The sequence below is a fragment of the Schistocerca cancellata genome, chromosome 10, assembly GCF_023864275.1.
Source record: "Schistocerca cancellata isolate TAMUIC-IGC-003103 chromosome 10, iqSchCanc2.1, whole genome shotgun sequence".
Classification (NCBI taxonomy): Eukaryota; Metazoa; Arthropoda; class Insecta; order Orthoptera; family Acrididae; genus Schistocerca; species Schistocerca cancellata.
In genome coordinates, this window is record NC_064635.1 from 8,537,003 (window position 1) to 8,559,630 (window position 22,628).

The following is a 22,628-nucleotide window of genomic DNA, read 5'->3' on the forward strand; positions in this document are numbered from 1 at the left end:
AAATACTGACACATTTCCTTACGCGCGACAGTTTTTTCGAAGAGCGTCTTGCCGAAACGAGAACAATATTGTCATTTTACTGCGAACGGACGCCCGCAAGAAACTGCGTGTCTGAGAAGTGAGCAGATTTTTGTGACGGAGCGTGCGGTTTGTAAACACATCGAGCGAGCTCGGGAGGAGCAACAGGTGGGTGTGGCAGAGGCAGGTGCAAAATAATTCGCGGCTCGCGCCATCCGAGAAGTGCCCAAGTGTCGTGATCCATAAATCTGAAGACTCATTTGCTTGGAAGGCACTGACAGCTACAATTAATACCTCTTTTCTAACCCCCCCCCCCCCCCCCCTTCTTGAAAAGTTGTATTGACATTCTTTGTTCGGAGTGACAAAAGTTAAGTGGCGACTTTCGTGGCGGCGGAACGCAGTGTGAATTGCCTCTTCAGAGCGGACAGTGTGGGAGGTCGTGGCGACACAGTGGATCGGGTCTCGGCCATTCACGGAGACGTCTGGCGACATCGGAGCAGCAATCTTCCCATCAAGCGGTAAGTCGGACGGCCTAACTGCATTACCGCCGATTAGTTTCGCTGGCTCGTCCTGCGCCAAACTGTGCCCCCGCTGGCGCCACAAACAGCCGTGTCGCTCGCCTGACTTGAGACAATCACCGCTCGAAGGACACGGGAAGTGGCGCCCCACAGCACGCGTACCGTACACTCAAAACAGGACCCGCTGTCTTTTTCCTCTGTGTTACCCTGCAGAGTCCAGGTATTAATGCGCACCGGGCATGTATTACATAGGAAAAGGAATTGAATCTGTCTATAGTGTCAAAACAATGTAGAGTATAGCATACTGTGATAGAACTGTAGGAAACGTTGGTACATTACTTTACGTCATGAGGCGATCTACGAGCTAGAAGTATTTTATGGAAACTATGTTTATGTAGACGCCTTGAAAGGTGACTCAAAAAGAAACAGATTTCAGTTGTTTATTACAGACAAATTATGAAAGGCACATGTAGCAAAGGCTGCAACGTGGTCTTTTTATTTTTTTTTTATTTTTTACTTTGAGCTTGTAATGGTACTTGAATTACGTAAGCATTACGGCACCTCACCTGAACCTCTCGATACCAGTAATATTCTACTGTGTTTCTGTAAAGTAGTTAACATATTTCTGAGACAACATTCAGATTTGATTTCATTGATGTAGAGGTACTTTGATACATCGATATGTTTATGTTGCAATTGTATTATTCTTATGCGTATTCTTTCTTTTGTCACTATGATCTTTGTCGCACTTGTAACTCTGATTTTTGGGCGCGTAAGCGATTATTAGTTAGTTAGAGAGTCGGACCTTGAGAAAGTCAAGTCTTGGACGTCATGTTGGAAAGACGCATAACGTAGTCAGCTTATAAAATGTGAACTTTAACAGTGAGGAAGATGTTTTCAAGTATGTTTTGTATTGTGAAGTGATGTTTTGTGTGTTACAGGATATTGCAACAAAAGCAATAAAAAGGAAGTGTAACTTAAATTCGGAGTGCTGATTATTTTTTACATCACCATTGTGCTAACTTTCAAAGGTTTAATCTTCAAGAATGGTTTGTGAAACAAATCTATAAAACTTTTGAATATAGCAGAATAACACCTAGGCCTCTTTGCATCCGAGCTTGGAATCATCACCACCTAGATTTTCGACGATTGAGCCATGATTTTACAAAGAGACCAGCATGGGAAACACGAAAAGATGAGTGCCTAGTTTATTCATTATTACATGAAATGACTTTATTAACTGTGCTCTAATGACACCTGCCACATAATATAACTTTGTTGTTGCCCGAAAATGCAGTATTTAGCAGCGTGAGCAACACCACAATCATCATTAAATTTTTACCTTTGTTGTGGTAGGGTTGTTAGAAGCTCAGCTGCTCCAAATTCTGACCAGTACTTCCTCGCAATGTAGTTCTTCAAAATTTCATTCTGGTAAGGACGCCCTTAGCAGGTGTCGAAACCTAGGTCAATGTACCAAACAGTTATTTGGAACCGGCTGGATGTATAATCCTCTGTTGAAAGTAGTACACGGTTGCCGAGAAACAACCATGTTTAAAACTGTCACAGTTTTATGTTCGCACAAACACTGTACCATGCGCTCATCATGAGCACCACGCGTTGCTCGAAAAACATCGAAACGGTAGTCGATTTCATTCCACATACGAGTCAACAGGTACTGTTTAATGAATCGACACCTTCAATAGATCGATTTCTCAGCTCGTGAAGATTAGCTCTCATACGTGGAAAAAAAAAACTCTGTCTTTTATGCACCCCCACAGAAGAAAATCGCAAGGTATGAGTGACGTCTGGTGACCTCGGAGGCCAAAAGCAGAGGACAAACATCTTGTTGTCCACTTCTTCCAGTCCAATGTTGTCGGGATGGTGCTGCTAGGATAACGGAGCACCTCAAAGTGAAAGTGTGGCGGGGCGTCGTCATGTACAAAAATCAAATCATCGGAATCTTCGTGAAGCTGAGGAAACAACCAGTTCTGCAGCATGTCCAGTTATGACATTCCTGTCGCAGTTCTCTCTGCAAAAAAAGAAAGGTCCATAAACTTCGTCAACAGGAACGGCATAAAACACATTCGGTTTCGGTGAGTCTGTTTCGTGTTCGACGACATCAGGATTTACATTAAATGAATTAGCAGTTGCGATTGAGGACAAGCATGAGCTGTAGAATGGGATGACGGCAATGAAAGTTTGTGCCCAACCGGGAGTCGAACCGGTATTTCCCACTTATCGCGAGGGGCCGCCTTACCATTCGGCTACCCGTGCACGAAACACGGCCAGCCCCAGACCTCCACATGTCGTCAGCCGTGCGTCTACGATCTCTACTCGTACATCCATCATGTATATTTCCGCACACATCAGACTTTGTACTTGAAACTCCCGTACCCGGTATCGGCAGATAAATACGATACTGCAGTACCTGTTTGATTCTGATTACGATGGGAAGTTCCTTTGGACACGCATGCATGTCAGAAGGGACTTCCCATCGTAATCGGAATAACACAGGCAGTGCAGTATCGTATACATCAGGATTTTGTGATCCTCAAAGTCTTACATTATGGTGGTTGATTCGTCCGAAGAGGCGTATCTTTCGGGAAGAAATGTGCCCCCTGTTACATCCTGGAGAACTGAAACGCAAATTTCGTAGAGGTTGAACAAATCACCTAAGCAGCTGCAAACCAAAGGTGTATTTAGCCCTTGACCTAAGTTTCGATATTTCTAAAAATCTTTGTCTTCCATGGCGAATACTTAGGTTAAGCGAGTATTTTATCCTTTGAACTCCTGTTATAATTTCATGCAGACAAGAGCCTTTACCACTGGGCGAATACACTTGTGCATTTATTCTGACCTACGCTGAATGTAATCTGGGTGCTGTCCTAAGCCATTGCATGTGATGTTTCTGCTTTTTATATCAATTTTAAATGCGACAGGAGCAGCTCGGCTTCAGCTAATGTAATTTTCCACCATGTGATGTAACAAGAGCCACTCCTTCTGAAGAAGCTATGTTTAAAAATATCGAAACCTAGGTCAAGGGCTAAATAAACCATTGTTTTGCAACTGGTTGGCTGATTTGTTGAACCTCTTCAAATTAACACACTCGCAGCCATGTCTGAGATTTTGCAAATTTGATAACTTCTGTTATGGTCGCTGGGACGCAACTGCTGCAGTACGTAACTCTATCTTGTAAGGCTTCATATCCAGGCCACGTTTCAGAGCGCGACACGCCGCCGTCTGAGCAGGTTGAACTCCTCGGCCTGCCCGTCCTGTGGAGTTTCCAGGGCCCCGTGTGAACACATGCTGGATGTGCTCGACATTATCATCAGGCGTACGTAGTGCTGTTCTCTTCGCACGTGCAACCGAGTTCCAGGAACTTAGTATTCCAACCACAAACCTGCTTGGTCCCAGGCGACTTCTTGCTCAATCGACGGCGGAATGCACGCTGCACTTGAACGGTGAATTTACTTCGCTCAAATTCCAACACAAAAAAAAATTACATCTTGGGTTGTCGGGTGTTCTGCCGGATATCATCGTCGTACTTGCACTCTCAGGTCGCACCTGATGAAGGCCACGAGCTACGTGACCGAAATATCGTGCAAGTACGACGCTGATATCCGGCAGAACACCCGACAACCCAAGATGTCATTAGATCGCCGGGAAAGCCTGAAGAGTTACAAAAAAATGATTTCTCGTGTTGTGTAGTCGCCATTTTGCTATAAACAGCTGGCAGATGTGTGGAAATTCTGAACCTTGCTCCATCCGGTGACATGCGCGATGTGTTTCTATCATTTGTTAGTTTCTCCGTAATAAACGATTGAAATCTGTTCTTTGTTTTCGAATTGCCCGGTATAGTACAATGTACAAATTATACTATCGAGGTTGTTACCAATCAACGCAACAATATGAAAGATTATGGATTCGGCAGTAATATTGGTCCTTTTCGATTACTGTCACAGATCATCGAATCCCAGTCCGTTCCGGCTATTTCCAAGCCCCAGAGCATTTATTTTTGCGCCGGCCGGAGTGGCCGAGCGGTTAAAGGCGCTACAGTCTGGAACCGCACGACCGCTACGGTCGCAGGTTCGAATCCTGCCTCGGCCATGGATGTGTGTGATGTCCTTAGGTTAGTGAGGTTTAAGTAGTTCTAAGTTCTCGGGGACTTATGACCACAGCAGTTGAGTCCCATAGTGCTCAGAGCCATTTATTTTTGCGTAATACTGAATGACAGGAGTATCAAGTTTGGACCATTTAGCTTCAGTTTGCCCGCAGATTTTCTTCACTCGCAACCATTTCCCAACACTCGTCTCCTCTACCTGTAGGGATTAAATGAGAGAATCCCGTTCTAGGGGCGAGGGTAGGACAGGATAGGACAGAGGTCACCGCGTTTGTTAGTGCCCCCCCCCCCTCCTCATACACGCACACACACACACACACATCACACACACACACACACACACACACACACACACACAAGAAATGTAACTTGGCGTCACGCTGAATTTTACCGCAAAACAGATGCCTCCGATTTTCAATCAACTGGAAACAACAGCCAATCATTTGCAAAATACCTGTTTGTTAAACCTTGACCGTGATTTCAACAGTCTCTTCTTCCGAAGGTATTGTCCTATTAAAGATTATTACGACATTGTGTGTGGAACAGAGGTGGTGCCATTAAAACAAGCAAAATTACAGGAAATATTTACAAATAATTTTAGTAAAGCATGTTGTTGTTGTTGTTGTTGTGGTCTTCAGTCCTGAGACCGGTTTGATCCAGCTCTCCTTGCTACTCTATCCTGTACAAGATTCTTCATCTCCCAGTACCTACTGCAACCTACATCCTTCTGAATCTGCTTAGTGTATTCATCTCTTGGTCTCCCTCTACGATTTTTACCCTCCACGCTGCCCGCCAATGCTAAATTTGTGATCCCTTGATGCCTCAGAACATGGCCTACTAACCGGTCCCTTCATTCTGTCAAGTTGTGCCACAAACTCCTCTTATCCCCAATTCTATTCAATACGTCCTCATTAATTATGTGATCTACCCATCTAATCTTCAGCATTCTTCTGTAGCACCACATTTCGAAAGCTTCTATTCTCTTCTTGTCTAAACTATTTATCGTCGACGTTTCACTTCCATACATGGCTACACTCCATACAAATACTTTCAGAAACGACTTCCTGACACTTAAATCTATACTCGATGTTAACAAATTCCTCTTCTTGAGAAACGCTTTCCTTGCCATTGCCAGTCTACATTTTATATCCTCTCTACTTCGACCATCATCAGTTATTTTTCTCCCCAAACAGCAAAACTCCTTTACTACTTTAAGTGTCTCATTTCCTAATCTAATTCCCTCAGCATCACCCGATTTAATTCGATTACATTCCATTATCCTCGTTTTGCTTTTGTTGATGTTCATCTTATACCCTCCTTTCAAGACACTGTCCATTCCGTTCAGTCTATCTCTGACACAATTACAATGTCATCGGCGAACCTCAAAGTTTTTATTTCTTCTTCCTGGATTTTAATACCTACTCCAAATTTTTCTTTTGTTTCCTTTACTACTTGCTCAATATACAGATTGAATAACATCGGGGAGAGGCTACAACCCCGCCCGCATCTCGTGGTCGTGCGGTAGCGTTCTCGCTTCCCACGCCCGGGTTCCCGGGTTCGATTCTCGGCGGGGTCAGGGATTTTCTCTGCCTCGTGATGGCTGGGTGTTGTGTGCTGTCCTTCGGTTAGTTAGGTTTACGTAGTTCTAAGTTCTAGGGGACTGATGACCATAGATGTTAAGTCCCATAGTGCTCAGAGCCATTTGAACCATTTTTGAGCTACAACCCCGTCTCACTCCCTTCCCAACCACTGCTTCCCTTTCATGCCCCTCGACTCTTATAACTGGCATCTGGTCTCTGTACAAATTGTAAATTGCCTTTCGCTTCCTGTATCATTACAACAAGCAAAATTACAGGAAATATTTAGAAATAATTTTAGTAAAGCATACTCACGTACAATCACATATCATCTATGTTCGATCTGGGAGTCGTTGACTCTGTCTACAACATGTGCGTGTCACGCACTTAAACACCGTTTAAAATACATTATTTAAAATTGGCAGTTCTCTACTGTATGGTTTTGTCTTAAAACTTTTAAAAATACCACGCTTTGACTGGATGTAACAGGTAGTATGCCACTCGAAAGACTTGTATATACAGGGTGTTACAAAAAGGTACGGCCAAACTTTCAGGAAACATTCCTCACACACAAATAAAGAAAACATGTTATGTGGACATGTGTCCGGAAACGCTTACTTTCCATGTTAGAGCTCATTTTATTACTTCTCTTCAAATCACATTAATCATGGAATGGAAACACACAGCAACAGATTGTACCAGCGTGACTTCAAACACTTTGTTGCAGGAAATGTTCAAAATGTCCTCCGTTAGCGATCTGTGTTGATGACGTGATTGCACAATTGCGTGCTGATTTTCGTCAGCCCACACATGTTGATTGTGAAAATTTACAATTTGATCACGTTGGAATGAAGCCTCATCCGTAAAGAGAACATTTGCACTGAAATGAGGATTGAGACATTGTCGGATGAACCATTCGCAGGAGTGTACCCGTGGAGGCGAATCAGCTGCTGATAGTGCCTGCACACGCTGTACATGGTACGGAAACAACTGGTTCTCCCGTAGCACTCTGCATACAGTGACGAGGTCAACGTTACCTTGTACAACAGCAACTTCTCTGACGCTGACATTAGGGTTATCGTCAACTGCACGAAGAATTGCCTCGTCCATTGCAGGTGTCGTCGTCGTTCTAGGTCTTCCCCAGTCGCGTGTCATAGGCTGCAATGTTCCGTGCTCCCCAAGACGCCGATGAATTGCTTCGAACGTCTTCCTGTCGGGACACCTTCGTTCTGGAAATCTGTCTCGATACAAACGTACCGCGCCACAGCTATTGCCCCGTGCTAATCCATACATCACATGGGCATCTGCCAACTCCGCATTTGTAAACATTGCACTGACTGCAAAACCACGTTCGTCATGAACACTAACCTGTTGATGCTACGTACTGATGTGCTTGATGCTAGTACTGTAGAGCAATGAGTCGCATGTCAACACAAGCACCGAAGTCAACATTACCTTCCTTCAATTGGGCCAACTGGCGGTGAATCTAGGAAGTACAGTACATACTGACGAAACTAAAATGAGCTCTAACATGGAAATTAAGCCTTTCCGGGCACATGTACACATAACATTTTTTGTTTGTTTGTGTGTGAGGAATGTTTCCTGAAGGTTTGGCCGTACCTTTTTGTAACACCCTGTTTACGTTACACTTAAACATAAAACGTGGCACAGAGTCCTACAGAGCGTTAAGTACGCCACGTGCAGAGCTGTACACAGTGAGGTGTGCCGGGTGGCTGTAGAGTGCGGGCACAGACCGGCCTAGGGCCGCCCGTGTCAGGTGGCGCAGCTGCGCGACCTGTATACACGTAGCTGCAACGAGCAGCGTGTTTGATTTCGCAAGTACACGTTCACCACTAGAATTAATGAATTAACTACAAAGTTGAAAAGAGGGAGCGGGGAGGGGGGTTAAAAGGTGTGCCATTAAAGTCACATGCCTTATAAAGAGCCCGTACGTTCAGGTTAACAGAGCGAACTCTTTACAATCTGTGCAAAATGCACGAGAACCACTTGTGCACGAACACGCAACTGTAACAAGCATGAGTGTCTAAGGAAAAACGCTTCAAAGAAATGTTAGCAGTGTGTAAGGGACCCAGTAGTTGAAGTATTAAGTTAACCTCTGACATGAAGGAATGCTGTAAAAGGGCGCACTGCGGTGGAGGCACTGACAATATTAAAAGATGAACGCAGACACAGGAAAAGAGAAAGGGGCGGAGGGGTAGGAGGGGTGGGGGGGGGGGCAGATCATCATTTGTAAAGCATCACAATAAAGCGGGTGCTCGTACTGATAAAGCACGCTATATTAACCATTGTAGTAGAAGGGGCGTGTTATAAAATAATGAATAAACGAAGCCTCACTAAGGAGTGCACATTCGCCTACAATCAAAAAGCCCTACAGTAGAGAGCCTCTACTTATAAATCGTGTATTTTAAATGGTGTTTAAGTGGAGGACACGCACATGTACTAGACAGGGTCAACGGCTCCCACATCGAATACAGATGTTATGTGATTCTACGTGAACATGCTTCACTAAAACTATCTGCAAACGTTTCCTGTAATTTTCCTTATTATAATGACCCCATCTCTGTTCCACACAATATGTCGTGATATTCGTTAATAGAGACAATACATAGTGAAAAAGACAGTTTTAGAACTGTAGAAACCGTCGTCAAGATTTAATAAGTCTGTATTTTGCAACTGGTTGCATGTTATTTCCATATCACTGAAGCTCTTGCACAGTTGCTGAAGCGTAGCCAAGTTTAAAAACTTATAGAAGGCAACGATTTCGATAATAATAATAGTGAAGCATGATAAATGTTTTAATAAAACAATAATAACTTGTTTACGTGTTTCTGGTCTAACCCGACACAAGATTGCAGTGCTATCGCGTGGCCGGCCCCGTGCCAGTGTGGCTGCACGGAGCTGCGCCTCGGGCTCAGTGGCGGTGACCGGACTGCCGCGAGCCCACCTCGGTCAGGCTCTTAATCTGCTCTGTCCACCACAATGGTGAGCACCCTCGGTGTTGGCCGTCGAATGGCGCTAGCTGCGCAGCATTTGTGCACCGCCGCCGTCAGTGTCAGCCAGTTTGCCGTGGCATACGGAGCTCCATCGCAGTCCTTAACACTGGTAGCATGCCGCGACAGCGTGGACGTGAACCGTATGTGCAGTTGACGGACTTTGAGCGAGGGCGTATAGTGGGCACGCGGGAGGCCGGGTGGACGTACCGCCGAATTGCTCAACACGTGGGGCGTGAGGTCTCCACAGTACATCGATGTTGTCGCCAGTGGTCGGCGGAAGGTGCACGTCCCCGTCGACCTGGGACCGGACCGCAGCGACGCACGGATGCACGCCAAGACCGTAGGACCCTACGCAGTGCCGTAGGGGACCGCACCGCCACTTCCCAGCAAATTAGGGACACTGTTGCTCCTGGGGTATCGGCGAGGACCATTCGCAACCGTCTCCATGAAGCTGGGCTACGGTCCCGCACACCGTTAGGCCGTCTTCCGCTCACGCCCCAACATCGTGCAGCCCGCCTCCAGTGGTGTCGCGACAGGCGTGAATGGAGGGACGAATGGAGACGTGTCGTCTTCAGCGATGAGAGTCGCTTCTGCCTTGGTGCCAATAATGGTCGTATGCGTGTTTGGCGCCGTGCAGGTGAGCGCCACAATCAGGACTGCATACGACGAGGCACACAGGGCCAACACCCGGCATCATGGTGTGGGGAGCGATCTCCTACACTGGCCGTACACCACTGGTGATCGTCGAGGGGACACTGAATAGTGCACGGTACATCCAAACCGTCATCGAACCCATCGTTCTACCATTCCTAGACCGGCAAGGGAACTTGCTGTTCCAACAGGACAATGCACGTCCGCATGTATCCCGTGCCACCCAACGTGCTCTAGAAGGTGTAAGTCAACTACCCTGGCCAGCAAGATCTCCGGATCTGTCCCCCATTGAGCATGTTTGGGACTGGATGAAGCGTCGTCTCACGCGGTCTGCACGTCCAGCACCAACGCTGGTCCAACTGAGGCTCCAGGTGGAAATGGCATGGCAAGCCGTTCCACAGGACTACATCCAGCATCTCTACGATCGTCTCCATGGGAGAATAGCAGCCTGCATTGCTGCGAAAGGTGGATATACACTGTACTAGTGCCGACATTGTGCATGCTCTGTTGCCTGTGTCTATGTGCCTGTGGTTCTGTCAGTGTGATCATGTGATGTATCTGACCCCAGGAATGTGTCAATAAAGTTTCCCCTTCCTGGGACAATGAATTCACGGTGTTCTTATTTCAATTTCCAGGAGTGTACATTGTTACAGAGACTGTGGTCTAATACGCGCTGTACCATGCATTACGGTATGTGTTGAAAATGGTTTCCATGTGCCCCAAGGCATGCGTGTAGGCGCCGTAGCGTGTTGTGTCTCACACGTTCACATCAGACACGCTGCATCCGAACATTGTCAGACGTAGCATGAACACCCTGTTCCAGTGTCTCCGTATCTGGAATTGGCTCTCCACACACGATACTTTTGAGACGGCCCGATAACCAGAAGTCGCACGCGTTGAGATCCGGCGAACGAGCGGGCCACGCAGCTGGACCCCCTCGTCCGATCAGTGGACCAGGGAAGACACGACTCAGATGCGTTCGGACGTTAACGGCTAAGGTGGTTGGAGCGCCACCATGTAGCTGCCGCATACTCTTTCGAATCGTCAACAGCACTTCTTCCAGCAAGGGAGGCAAAAGTCACCCGCAAGAAACGCCTATAGTTCCGGCCTGTTAGGCGACGTGGAAGGAAGACTGGTCCCGAAACACGGTCGCCAATCATCCCGGCCCACACATTGCGGCTGCACGGATACTGACGATTCGCTGTCACCATACCATGGCGGTTCTGCTTACAGTCCCACACATGAATGTTATGAAAGTGGAAGATACCACTCCGCGCCAAGGTAGCTTCGTCTGTGAGTAGGATGGATGACACAAATCCCGGAATCGTGGTTGCCTGGTGAAGAAACCAGAGACAGAACTGCTCCCGATGTGGACAGTCTGTCGCTAGTGAGCCCTGCACTCGCTGTAAGCGATTAGTGTAGTAACAGTTAGCACGGGGAATGTTCCACATGGACCATGGTCATCCGGCTTACCATGTACTGGCTGGCCAACTGGCTGGTACTGACACGGCGGTCGCCTTCCACAGTGTTAATCACATTTTCCTCCAAAGTCTGGCGTCCGAACATTTCGGGTACGTCCTTCATGATTTCCTGCTTCCTGAAACAACCCCGTCTCAGACAAACGGCGAAACACTGCTGCAAACTCTGAATGCTGTGGTTTCTATCGGCAGGGACAGGTCTCTTGATACAACCTTGCTGCCCGCCGCCCGTTGCTGTTTGCCTTTCCGAAAGTAAACATCACGTCGGCAAGCTCTCCATTCTATTGCGGAACCAATGTGTACAACGCTGTACCACACCCACTATAAGGTGAGTCAGCGAGACAAGTGAATCGGACACAACATCACCAATTACTAGCCGGCCGGGGTGGTCGAGCGGCTATAGGCGCTACAGTCTGGAACCGCGCGACCGCTACGGTCGCAGGTTCGAGTCCTGCCTCAGGCATGGATGTCTCTGTTGTCCTTAGGTTAGTTAGGTTTAACTAGTTCTAAGTTCTAGGGGACTGATGACCTCAGAAGTTAAGTCCCATAGTGCTCAGAGCCACTTGAACCAATCAACTACTATGGCAGGAGGGGGCGCTAGGGCATGACGTATGAGGAACAGCACCACCCTCTAGGAGGAAAGCATGGATTCTGTAAAGCGCGCATTAAACCGCAGTGTCTGTAACAAAGTGTGATTGAACAAATGGTCTCTATTATCGAAACCATGCATCCCCGGAGATAAGTCCATTAGATCTTTTTTGTTCCGTATCCTCTCATGGATCAATCCCTATAGTTTGTACACTGTGGAAAAGATCCTGGTGTATTTAAGCTTCACGCTTTTTTACTACGTGGTGGCCAGGTATACATTGCATTTCTATGTGCGCACGATCTATGCATGTCCACATGTACCAGCGAGATAGTAAAATGTGAAATGAAGCGTGAAGCTTATATAAATATGGTTGAAAATGACCGACGGTTGAAAATGGCTAACTACGCAGGTAATAAAATAAACTGATTGTACCCTACTTGGACCGTGTTTTCATTCTCAAAACAGGCTGGCTGTGGTCGATCACAAAAATTAAAAAAATTAGAAAGCTAATATGTCTACTTCGTTTCCAAATTAATAAAGAAAGTAACGTCATTTATGACCACCATAAAGTGGTAGAATATAACGAACACTACTGTATAGTCCTATTAAAACTGTTTTCTGTTTAAAGGACTACTTGCAAAATTCAATCTGAGGTATGATACGCACAAAGGTGAACTGAAAGCGTATACAGCGCAAGCTGTTACGCTGTGTGGCTGCTTGCTGAAGCTCTGTCAACATGTGAATGGCGAATGTTACCAGACGGTCACTTCTCGACTTCACACGCTCACTACGTAGTGACAACACTGAGAATATTTTTGAGGTCATCAATACTGCTCGTCAATACTTCTACTGTTGACACGACGCCAATACGCGCCCTCAGACGGTCAATACAGTAACAATTTGGCAATGCTGTTAAGCGTGTGACGGTCCATTTACTCAACTTCCCGTCATTTGTATGTTCTACGTGTGCACATGCGTCGGATTTTTCATTGAAGGCAGGCGTGCTCAGCTTTTGGTTGGGCGCTCTTAATCTGGCTGCAACGTTCCTGGCCAGGTCATAAGCCCATCCGTGTTGGTACTCCCTCAAAGAAGCAACTGAAAAGCGTTCTGTGTTAGTAGCTTGTAAGTTATAGATTTTCTCGCCATTTCCGGGACACTTCGGTTTCGTGGTGCCTTATTCTCCGACAGTCAGCTGTGAAACCTTGAAACTGTTGTATGTTAAAATGTAGATGTAGTTACTAGTCAAAACAATAGTCCCCCCCTCTCCAAAACTGTGAGCTCTCCTCTATTCTGCTGTAGTCCATTTTCGATTACTTTCAAGCTTTTCAAACCCCAGTCGCGCGTGTAAAGGTGCCAAAGTTGTGTCACCCAGACGGTAAGTCACACACATACGTACCAACTTTTGTTCAAATTGTTGCAGGCACTCCACAGTTATGTTTATTTTTCCAGAGTCAATATCTATTTCGGCCCAATGATGCCGTCCCCAGGCACACGGACTCTGCTGCGCCTGTGTGACAACACGCCCGGCAAGTAACGAGCTATCACGTAAGCATACTGTGGGAAATTGCACTCTGTAAAACGTACTTACGTAACAGAGTGTTGGCTGCCAGAAACCTCACGATACGTAGGCTTCCACATACAGAACAGAACTCAGTAGGAGGTTATTTGTATCAACACGGCCTCAGAGTGCTGCTTATCTGTCACGGAATTGTAAATTAGTGACATACTGACTGTTAAGTAACAATAAAAATGTCTCATATAGCTTACAATCCTCTATACGTTTATTAATGTCTAAAATAATGACAACTTCCCGCTGTTTTCAGAGACATTGTGTTTGTCTGCCCAGTTTCTCGTTTTACTTTTTCAAGTCCTAATTACATTTGATGTACGTCGACGTGCCAAGGTTTATGCGTTAGCTCTATGTTAAGGAAAAGTTGTATGTTAATTCTAGAGTCAGACCTACGTGGAAAAGCAGACCTACGTTTTCCTTCTTCTGAATAGCGCAATCCTTTACTAATTTATCCCTTCCTGATCTGTCAGCGGCAGTTGCTAATTCCAGTGATGGAAATTGCCCTCTGCATCACGTTGTCGTTTATTAAAGACTGCTGCTTAACCTTCCGTGGTTAGCAGCCTTGGACTTTTTTTTTTATCTTATAGCACTTAACTGCTAAGGTCATGTCCCTAAGCTTACACACTACCTAACGTAAATTATCCTAAAGGACAAACACACACACCCATTCCCGAGGGAGGACTCGAACCACCGCCGGGACCAGCCGCACTGTCCATGACTGCAGCCCCTTAGACCGCTCGGATAATTCCGCGCGGCCCTTGGACAATTATAGCCACAGACAAATGGATGGGTCAGTAACTCATACAGTGCTACTTGGCAGTAATTGTCCAAGCCCCGTAAAGGTGGGGCATTAATCTTCGAAAACAGTAGACTTTGATAAAGGATAAAGTGTGGCAGCAGCGAAATCTATTTGGTGTAAAAGAAGTGAACAAGAAATTGTGTGGTGTGACCGCTCGCAAATACACGCAGTGTCGTTTCGAAGCTCGAATTTCGTCATTAGGAACATATACTAACGAACAACTTTGTTGCGCGTAGCTTAAGAGGTATTATTACATAGGTGGAATTTATCCAGATGATGATGATGAAAACTAGATATTAAGAAGCAGTCCGTAAGCTCAGTACATCGGAGGTACAGACCATGGATATTTCGGATTTGGAAACTTGATGATAAAGCTGACTTCTAACGAGGTGTGTATCTGCGGAAGAAAAAAACGAACGTGTGAGCATACGACGTACGTTACGGGATTGGGTGTCATTTCCTGAATTTCCTGCCTGCTAGCCTTTATGGCACCCTGAAAAAGGCACAAGAATCTATCGAGTACTCTTGATTGAGCATGACGATTGTACCATACGTTGACATTCAGTGACAAGCTTCCGCAATGTGTGTGTGTGTGTGTGTGTGTGTGTGTGTGTGTGTGTGTGGTTGGGTGGGTGGATGTATGTGAGTTTTCATGATGGTTCAGATTTTGAACACATCTTGCACAAAATGTACAACACTGAACGATGTTCACCGCTGGTCGGGTTGGACCATGACAGACACCGAGAACACAGAGAAACAGTTGTTCTGTCTGAAACTGTCGCCAACAACGTTGATCTGAGCTACAGAAGAGTACCACGCAAGCAGCTGTGCTATTACGCGTTGTATTTCTCAAACCTGACGGATATATGGTACTTTGCGCTTCATCATGACCCACTGATAATGCGTAATAATTTAGCGTGCCTGTTGTTTTCCGAAGAGAACACTAGCGAAGCTTTGCGAAACACTTCGTCGCGGCCTTGGGTTTCCTCAGATGCAGTCCTAACCTCGATGAATTCGCCTCTACGTTCGTTCGAGTGAAGCTGCCATAACCAAATACAAGCGTTTTCAAACTGTTTCTACTGCACATGCGCAGCTACGTGATAGTTTCGACAGTCAGAACCTTTTGCGTTTTCTCGGACGCATATTTCGCGTGTTTCGTTATCTGACCGTCCGTACTCCGTAGCGCTAGGTGACATTTCTGAAATTCAGTTTAACGTTCCTGCTTCCCACTTGTGGTCGGCACTTCTTGGAGAACCAGTGGTACAAAATGCTAACTGAAGACGTTCTTAATTATTCCTGAGACCACTTTCCTCATCAACATTCTGTTTTCTTTTGCAAGTTTCGATAATATGCATATAATGAAAAAATTTTATAAGCACGTCCCACTGATTTTGCTAACACAAATTTTGTGGCTGACTGAAAATACATTTGCAGATAATTAGCACCAATATGAATAAACAACAATGTATGCTGAAAAATTACAGGTGCCGGAAATTATTTAATTTTAAGAAAAATTATCGTTGGTTTAGTTGGTAGGGTGTGGCCGCAGTGTGTGCACTGGTTAAGAATCTGGTATGCTCCTTAATTTCACTAATAAATGTTTAACAGCATAGCATGCTTATTTCTACATATGCCACCTCTGCTCAAAAATGAGGCATTTACAGCAATGAGTATAATATGTGAGCCCAGTTATCGACCCTTGTGATCGGATCCTTGTACGGAAGAGAGAAAACTCATTCATTTTGAAAGTGACCTTAACACACGGTAGTCAGATACTTTTGCTTTTGATAGACCAGGCTTTGTATATGCAACACATTTCTGCAGAAAAATCCCTCAAGGGAATAAAATTACACCAGGATGTATTAAATTTCCACAAGGTTGAAATATACAGGTCCTTTAAAAGGCTGACAGGGACCAAGTACATCTACATCCACACGGATTCTCTGCAAATCACATTTAAGTGCCTGGCAGAGGGTTCATCGAACCACCGCCACAATTGTCTATTATTCCAATGTCGTATAGCGCGCGGGAAGAACGAACACCTGTATCTTTCCGTGCGAGCTCTGATTTGCCTTATTTTATCATGGTGATCGTTTCTCCCTATGCAGGTCGGTGTCAACAAAATATTTTCGTATTCGGAGGAGAAAGTTGGTGATTGGAATTTCGTGAGAAGGTTCCTCCGCAACGAAGAACGCCTTTGTTTTAGCGATGTCCACCCCAAATCCTGTATCACGTCAGTGGCACTCTGTCCCCTATTCACGATAATACAAAACGTACTGCCCTTCTTTGAACTTTTTCTATGCACTCCGTCAATATTATCTGGGAAGGACCCCACACCGCGCAGCAGTGTTCTTAAAAGAACCTTCAACTTCGCAGCGCGTCAGCAATCGTTGGTTAATATATTAAAAAAATAAAACCCGCTTAGATTGCGAAAAAAGCACCTAGTGTGAAGTGTTAACCCAGGTTTCGGCGTAGTTAACTACACCTTCTTTAGAACAACAATAAAACCCTTTGTCAATTATTAAAAGAACACCATCGCTATACATTTATAAACGAAAAAGGAAAGGAAAACACAAACAGTACATATATACAAAGTCAAAACCACTACTTAACTTGATGGTGTACGCTCCTCCTCACACCGGCCTACGTTCGATGGGCCACGACCCGTTGAGTGTATGGACTGTCAGAGCGCAACTGAGGGGTGTTTCTGTTTGCAGAGAGCGCTTTGTTCACGGATTTTGTATAGGCAGCGAGGCACCGTCAACGTTGCTAGTTAGTTTTTGTTCTGTTGTAATGTATAGGTTATACACTCCTGGAAATTGAAATAAGAACACCGTGAATTCATTGTCCCAGGAAGGGGAAACTTTATTGACACTTTCCTGGGGTCAGATACATCACATGATCACACTGACAGAACCACAGGCACATAGACACAGGCAACAGAGCATGCACAACGTCGGCACTAGTACAGTGTATATCCACCTTTCGCAGCAATGCAGGCTGCTATTCTCCCATGGAGACGATCGTAGAGATGCTGGATGTAGTCCTGTGGAACGGCTTGCCATGCCATTTCCACCTGGCGCCTCAGTTGGACCAGCGTTCGTGCTGGACGTGCAGACCGCGTGAGACGACGCTTCATCCAGTCCCAAACATGCTCAATGGGGGACAGATCCGGAGATCTTGCTGGCCAGGGTAGTTGACTTACACCTTCTAGAGCACGTTGGGTGGCACGGGATACATGCGGACGTGCATTGTCCTGTTGGAACAGCAAGTTCCCTTGCCGGTCTAGGAATGGTAGAACGATGGGTTCGATGACGGTTTGGATGTACCGTGCACTATTCAGTGTCCCCTCGACGATCACCAGTGGTGTACGGCCAGTGTAGGAGATCGCTCCCCACACCATGATGCCGGGTGTTGGCCCTGTGTGCCTCGGTCGTATGCAGTCCTGATTGTGGCGCTCACCTGCACGGCGCTAAACACGCATACGACCATCATTGGCACCAAGGCAGAAGCGACTCTCATCGCTGAAGACGACACGTCTCCATTCGTCCCTCCATTCACGCCTGTCGCGACACCACTGGAGGCGGGCTGATTTATGTTAATGCTAATAAGAACCACCGTATTACATTAAAATAACAGTCATGGGTTCTAAAATATCCGTAATGGATGAGCTTAGACTGTAGCTGTAGATAAGATGTGTTTATTACGTGACAACAGATTTCATTCTATGAACAACACCGTGTGACTTGACAATTCGCCAACAGTTTTGTTGTTAGAATTAGTCACGACGATTGTTGGTGAATTTTCAGTGTCACCTTTTACTGAAACACCTATCAAAGTTAAAGTACTTTAATTTAGCAGTTCCTCGTGGTACCATATTGGGACCAGTACTGTTTGTGAGACACATAAATAACTTTCCTATTAGTGTTAAACAGGAAAAATAATTCTGTTTGCCTATGACAACAGTATCAGAGCCGTTGAGAGAACTCTCATGGAATCTTAAATTTGGTAAATGTGGAATATAGTGACAATCAACATAAAATAGTTACGAATTTCAGTATGAATAGAAGAAAATGACACTGTTAAATTAAATGTAGATGGCACCAATGTAGACAATATAGCGAACACAAAATTTCTAGGAATGAATATAGATTCTCAGCTGAAGTGGACGTACGGCGACACTTCCAAACAGAGTGCCATGAGCGTGTAACGCACTCTGAGTCCACCCATCAGTGTCTAACAGCGACCGTCCTCTAGTTACACAGATGCAGTTCTTAGCTATGGATTACTTATCTGACGAAGAAACGTACAAAATATGAACACAGTTTTCAAACTACAGAAAAGGGCCATAAGAGTAATAACCGAAAATACACTGAAGCGCCAAAGAAACTGGTATAGGCATGCGTATTCAAATACAGGAATGTGTAAACAGGCAGAGTACGGCGCTGCGGTCGGCAGCTGCTTTATAAGACAACAAGTGTCTCGCGCTGTTGTTAGATCGGTTACTGCTGCTACAATGGCAGGTTATCAAAATTTATATGAGTTTGAATGTGGTGTCATAGTCGCCGCACGAGAGATGGTACAGAGCATCTATGAGGTAGCGATGAAGTGGGGATTTTCCGCCGGCCGGTGTGGCCGTGCGGTTCTAAGCGCGTCAGTTTGGAACTGCGTGACCGCTACGGTCGCAGGTTCGAATCCTGCCTCGGGCATGGATGTGTGTGATATCCTTAGGTTAGTTAGGTTTAAGTAGTTCTAAGTTCTAGGGGACTGATGACCTCAGTAGTTAAGTCCAATAGTGCTCAGAGCCATTTGAACCATTTTTGGGGATTTTCCCGTACGACCATTTCTAGAGTGTGCCGTCAGTATCAGGTAAAAGATCATATGTCCGACATCTCTGCGGTCGGAAAAAGTTCCTGCAAGAACAGGGCCAACGACGACTGAAGACAATCGTTCAACGTGGCAAAAGTGCAGCTCTACAGCAATTTGCTGCAGATTTCAATGCTGGGCCACCAACAAGTGTCAGCGTGCAAATCATTCAACGAGACATCATCGATGTGGACTTTTGGAGCGAAAGGCCCACTCGTGTACCCTTGATGACTGCACGACATAAAGCTTTACCCCTCGCCTGGACCCATCAACAGCAACATTGGACTGCTGATGACTGGAAACATGTTGCCTCGTCGGACGAGTCTCGTTTCTAATTGTATCGACCAGATGGACGTGTAGGGGTATGGAGACAACCTCGTGAATCCCCTGCAAGTCAGCAGGGGACTGTTCAAGCTGGTGGAGTCTCTGTAATGGGGTTGGGCGTTTGTAGTAGGAGTAATCTGGGACCCCTGACACGGCTAGTAAGATTCGGACAGGTGACACGTACGTAAGCATCCTGTCTGAACACCTGCATCCATTCATGTCGATGATGCATTCCGACGGACTTGGGTAATTCCAGCAGGATAATGCGACACACCACACATCCAAAATTGCTACAGAGTGGCTCCAGGAACACTCTTCTGAGTTTAAACACTTCCGATGGCCACCAAACTCCCCAGACATGAACAATATTGAGCATATCTGGGATGCCTTGCAACGTGCTGTTCAGAAGAGGTCTCCACCCCATCTTACTCCTACGGATTTATGGACAGCCCTGCAGGATTCACGATGTCGATTCCCTTCAGCACTACTTCGGACATTAGTCGAGTCCGTGTCACGTCATGTTAAGGGACTTCTGGGTGCACGCAGCACCCCATACACGATATTAGGCGTTTTATCGCTTTCTTTAGCTCCTCAGTATAGCGATCGATAAAGTTCTGGTCTAAGTATTGGGGACTTTTAATTACACGTTTTGAGTTCATTTACCACTCAGCAGTAATTTACGTTGTTAATTAGTGCACAAACGGCTCATTCTGTGCATGACCATTTAACGAGGTCGAGTCTGCACTTACGCATAAACAGAAAGAGTAAATATAAAACTCAAAACAACATTTTCTACCAAGGAATTAAACTGGACAATAAACTGTCCAAAAGAATGTAAGAGATTATGAAAACAAAACTGCAAGGGATAAACAAAAATAAGGAAACACTAAAACGACAACACATTACCATGGCTGATACTGTGTAGCGAAACCATTCGCAGCTCCCAATCTGATCGGAATCGGTAAATACAGGTTGTGTATCTTTTTCTAATGGGTGTTGTACCTTCCCTGAAGCCGGCCGGAGTGGTCGTGCGGTTCTAGGCGCTACAGTCTGGAACAGCGAGACCACTACGGTCGCAGGTTCGAATCCTGCCTCGGGCATGGATGTGTGTGATGTCCTTAGGTTAGTTAGGTTTAAGTAGGTCTAAGTTCTAGGGGACTGATGACCTCAGAAGTTGAGTCCCATAGTGCTCAGAGCCATTTGAACCTTCCTTGAAAATGGTGGCAAATTCAGGTAACGACGATGCTGGTGCAGAACGATCACGAAAATTTCACTGCAAATTAGACCACGGAGGCTAAATAATATCGCGGTCTGGTGAATGTAATGGACAGAGGAGATGTGTCAGTTCATGCCCTCGCTCGCAAGACAAGTGCAGGAGGATGCGAATTGTACGAACAGGGACCCTGCCGTCTAGGAAAACAGCATCACCATTGGGGGACATACCTTGTACCATGGCATAGACCCGATCGGCAAAAATGGCCACATAGCCGTTGGCAATAATGCAGCCTTTCAGAGTAACCATGGGGGCCCATGCAGTACCGCGAAATGAGTTCATAAATCACCACCGAACCCCCGCCATGTTGCACTCTTCGGACGTAAACTCGGCCAGAAGTTGAAAACAATGTGAAACAAGTTTCATCCGAGCAAATGACATTCCTGCATTGCTTCATAATCCAAGTCTTCTGACTTCGGCACGGCGTCTTCCTGCTACGGACATTAGCAGCTAGCCCTGCAGTTTCCAGTCTATGAAGCTGCCACCGTGTTGCCTTGGTGCTGACAGCCCTGCGGTGATTTTTGCAGCCGGCGTCCTCTTATTCTTGGTCACAGGCCTCTCCAGAGGCCACCTACTCACGGTCACTCAACACACACTTCCGTCCGCATCGTGACTTAGCGGCTGACGTTTTCCCGCCGTCCATGTATGCGGTATGAATCTGCGATATGGTGAAACACCAAACACTTCCGTTGCAGAAGCACCCCACCATACGAAAACCACAATTTCCCCACGTTCTGAAAACTGTAACGGGAGACCAAAACTTGACTACAGTGAACAGGTTCGAATGCATGAAAGTTGCAACACAGACATGTAACGTGGAGAGCTGCATCAAACGATCTCTTTCCTTTCTCTCTGTATGTGTGTGTGTGTGTGTGTGGGGGGGGTTGTTTCAAATTTTCGTGACTGTACTGGGATTCGGAAACTGCATACCACGAATGAAAGCTTTTGTCGCGGAAGCCTTCTGCTAGTGCTCAAATGGCTACGACAAACAGAGACGACATTATTAGTTTTGGCGTAACGTTATTTTCAAACACTGTGCTGAACTATGACCTCCTCGTAAACAGCAAAGATTAATCTGTTGACCGGAGTGCGCTATCGCCAGTACACACTTTGTCTTGTCGCGAGTTGATTCTCCGCGTTCTTAGTTACAACCCTACAACTATTCACTGCGTGGATATTTCAGGCAAATTTTAAAGCATCTGAACAAGCCGTTTTCGCTACATAAAGGCATAGTAAAGAGCTAGTCAGTTATTGGTGGTTTGTCCGTCTTATGCTTACTGTATTTAAGGGGTACTCCATGAACAATTTCGAAAAAACAATTTTTTTTTTGCTCAAAATTGTCTTCGGGGTGTCTATTTTATCATTCCAAGTTGCCTCTGCCATGCACTTGTTGTCTGTTTTATCATTACAAGTTGCCTCTGCCATGCACTTAAATGTGATTTGCAGAGTATCCATGTAGATGTAGATGTATCGACTTACAAGGCGATCTGTGAAAAGATGTCCCCGAAAACCATTCAAAACGGGAAAAAATAGTCGACATGTAATTTCAGCGACAGCCTAACAGACAAAGTGGACATTCTGAACGTGCTACAGATCGAGAACGCACTATCATTTTACAGTTTCTGCACAAAAGCGGACGAAAAGCGGATGGCGGAAGCTGCCAAACAGGCCCGCGGTACCGCCAAGGCCACAAGGAAGATGGAACAGGACCCCCTTTTGGATCTGGAAGGATTGCTGTATGGTCCAGGGATCGCTGAGTAGAAGTACATACGATTTTGATCTTGATGCCGGCATTCTAAACTGAATTCTCTATCAACGTACATAGTCGTTT

At 45.7% G+C, this 22,628-nt stretch overlaps 1 protein-coding gene across 2 annotated transcripts in view; it reads left to right on the top strand.

Moving 5' to 3' along the window:
* The first annotated feature begins 342 nt into the window (after positions 1 to 342).
* LOC126106484 (G-protein coupled receptor moody) overlaps positions 343 to 22,628 on the top strand; it is a 501,560-nt gene continuing 479,274 nt past the window's right edge. For both annotated transcript variants that reach the window (XM_049912785.1, XM_049912786.1), the window contains exon 1: positions 343 to 536. The gene's annotated coding sequence lies outside the window, so the exon portion shown is untranslated. The remainder of the gene's footprint in view (positions 537 to 22,628) is intronic.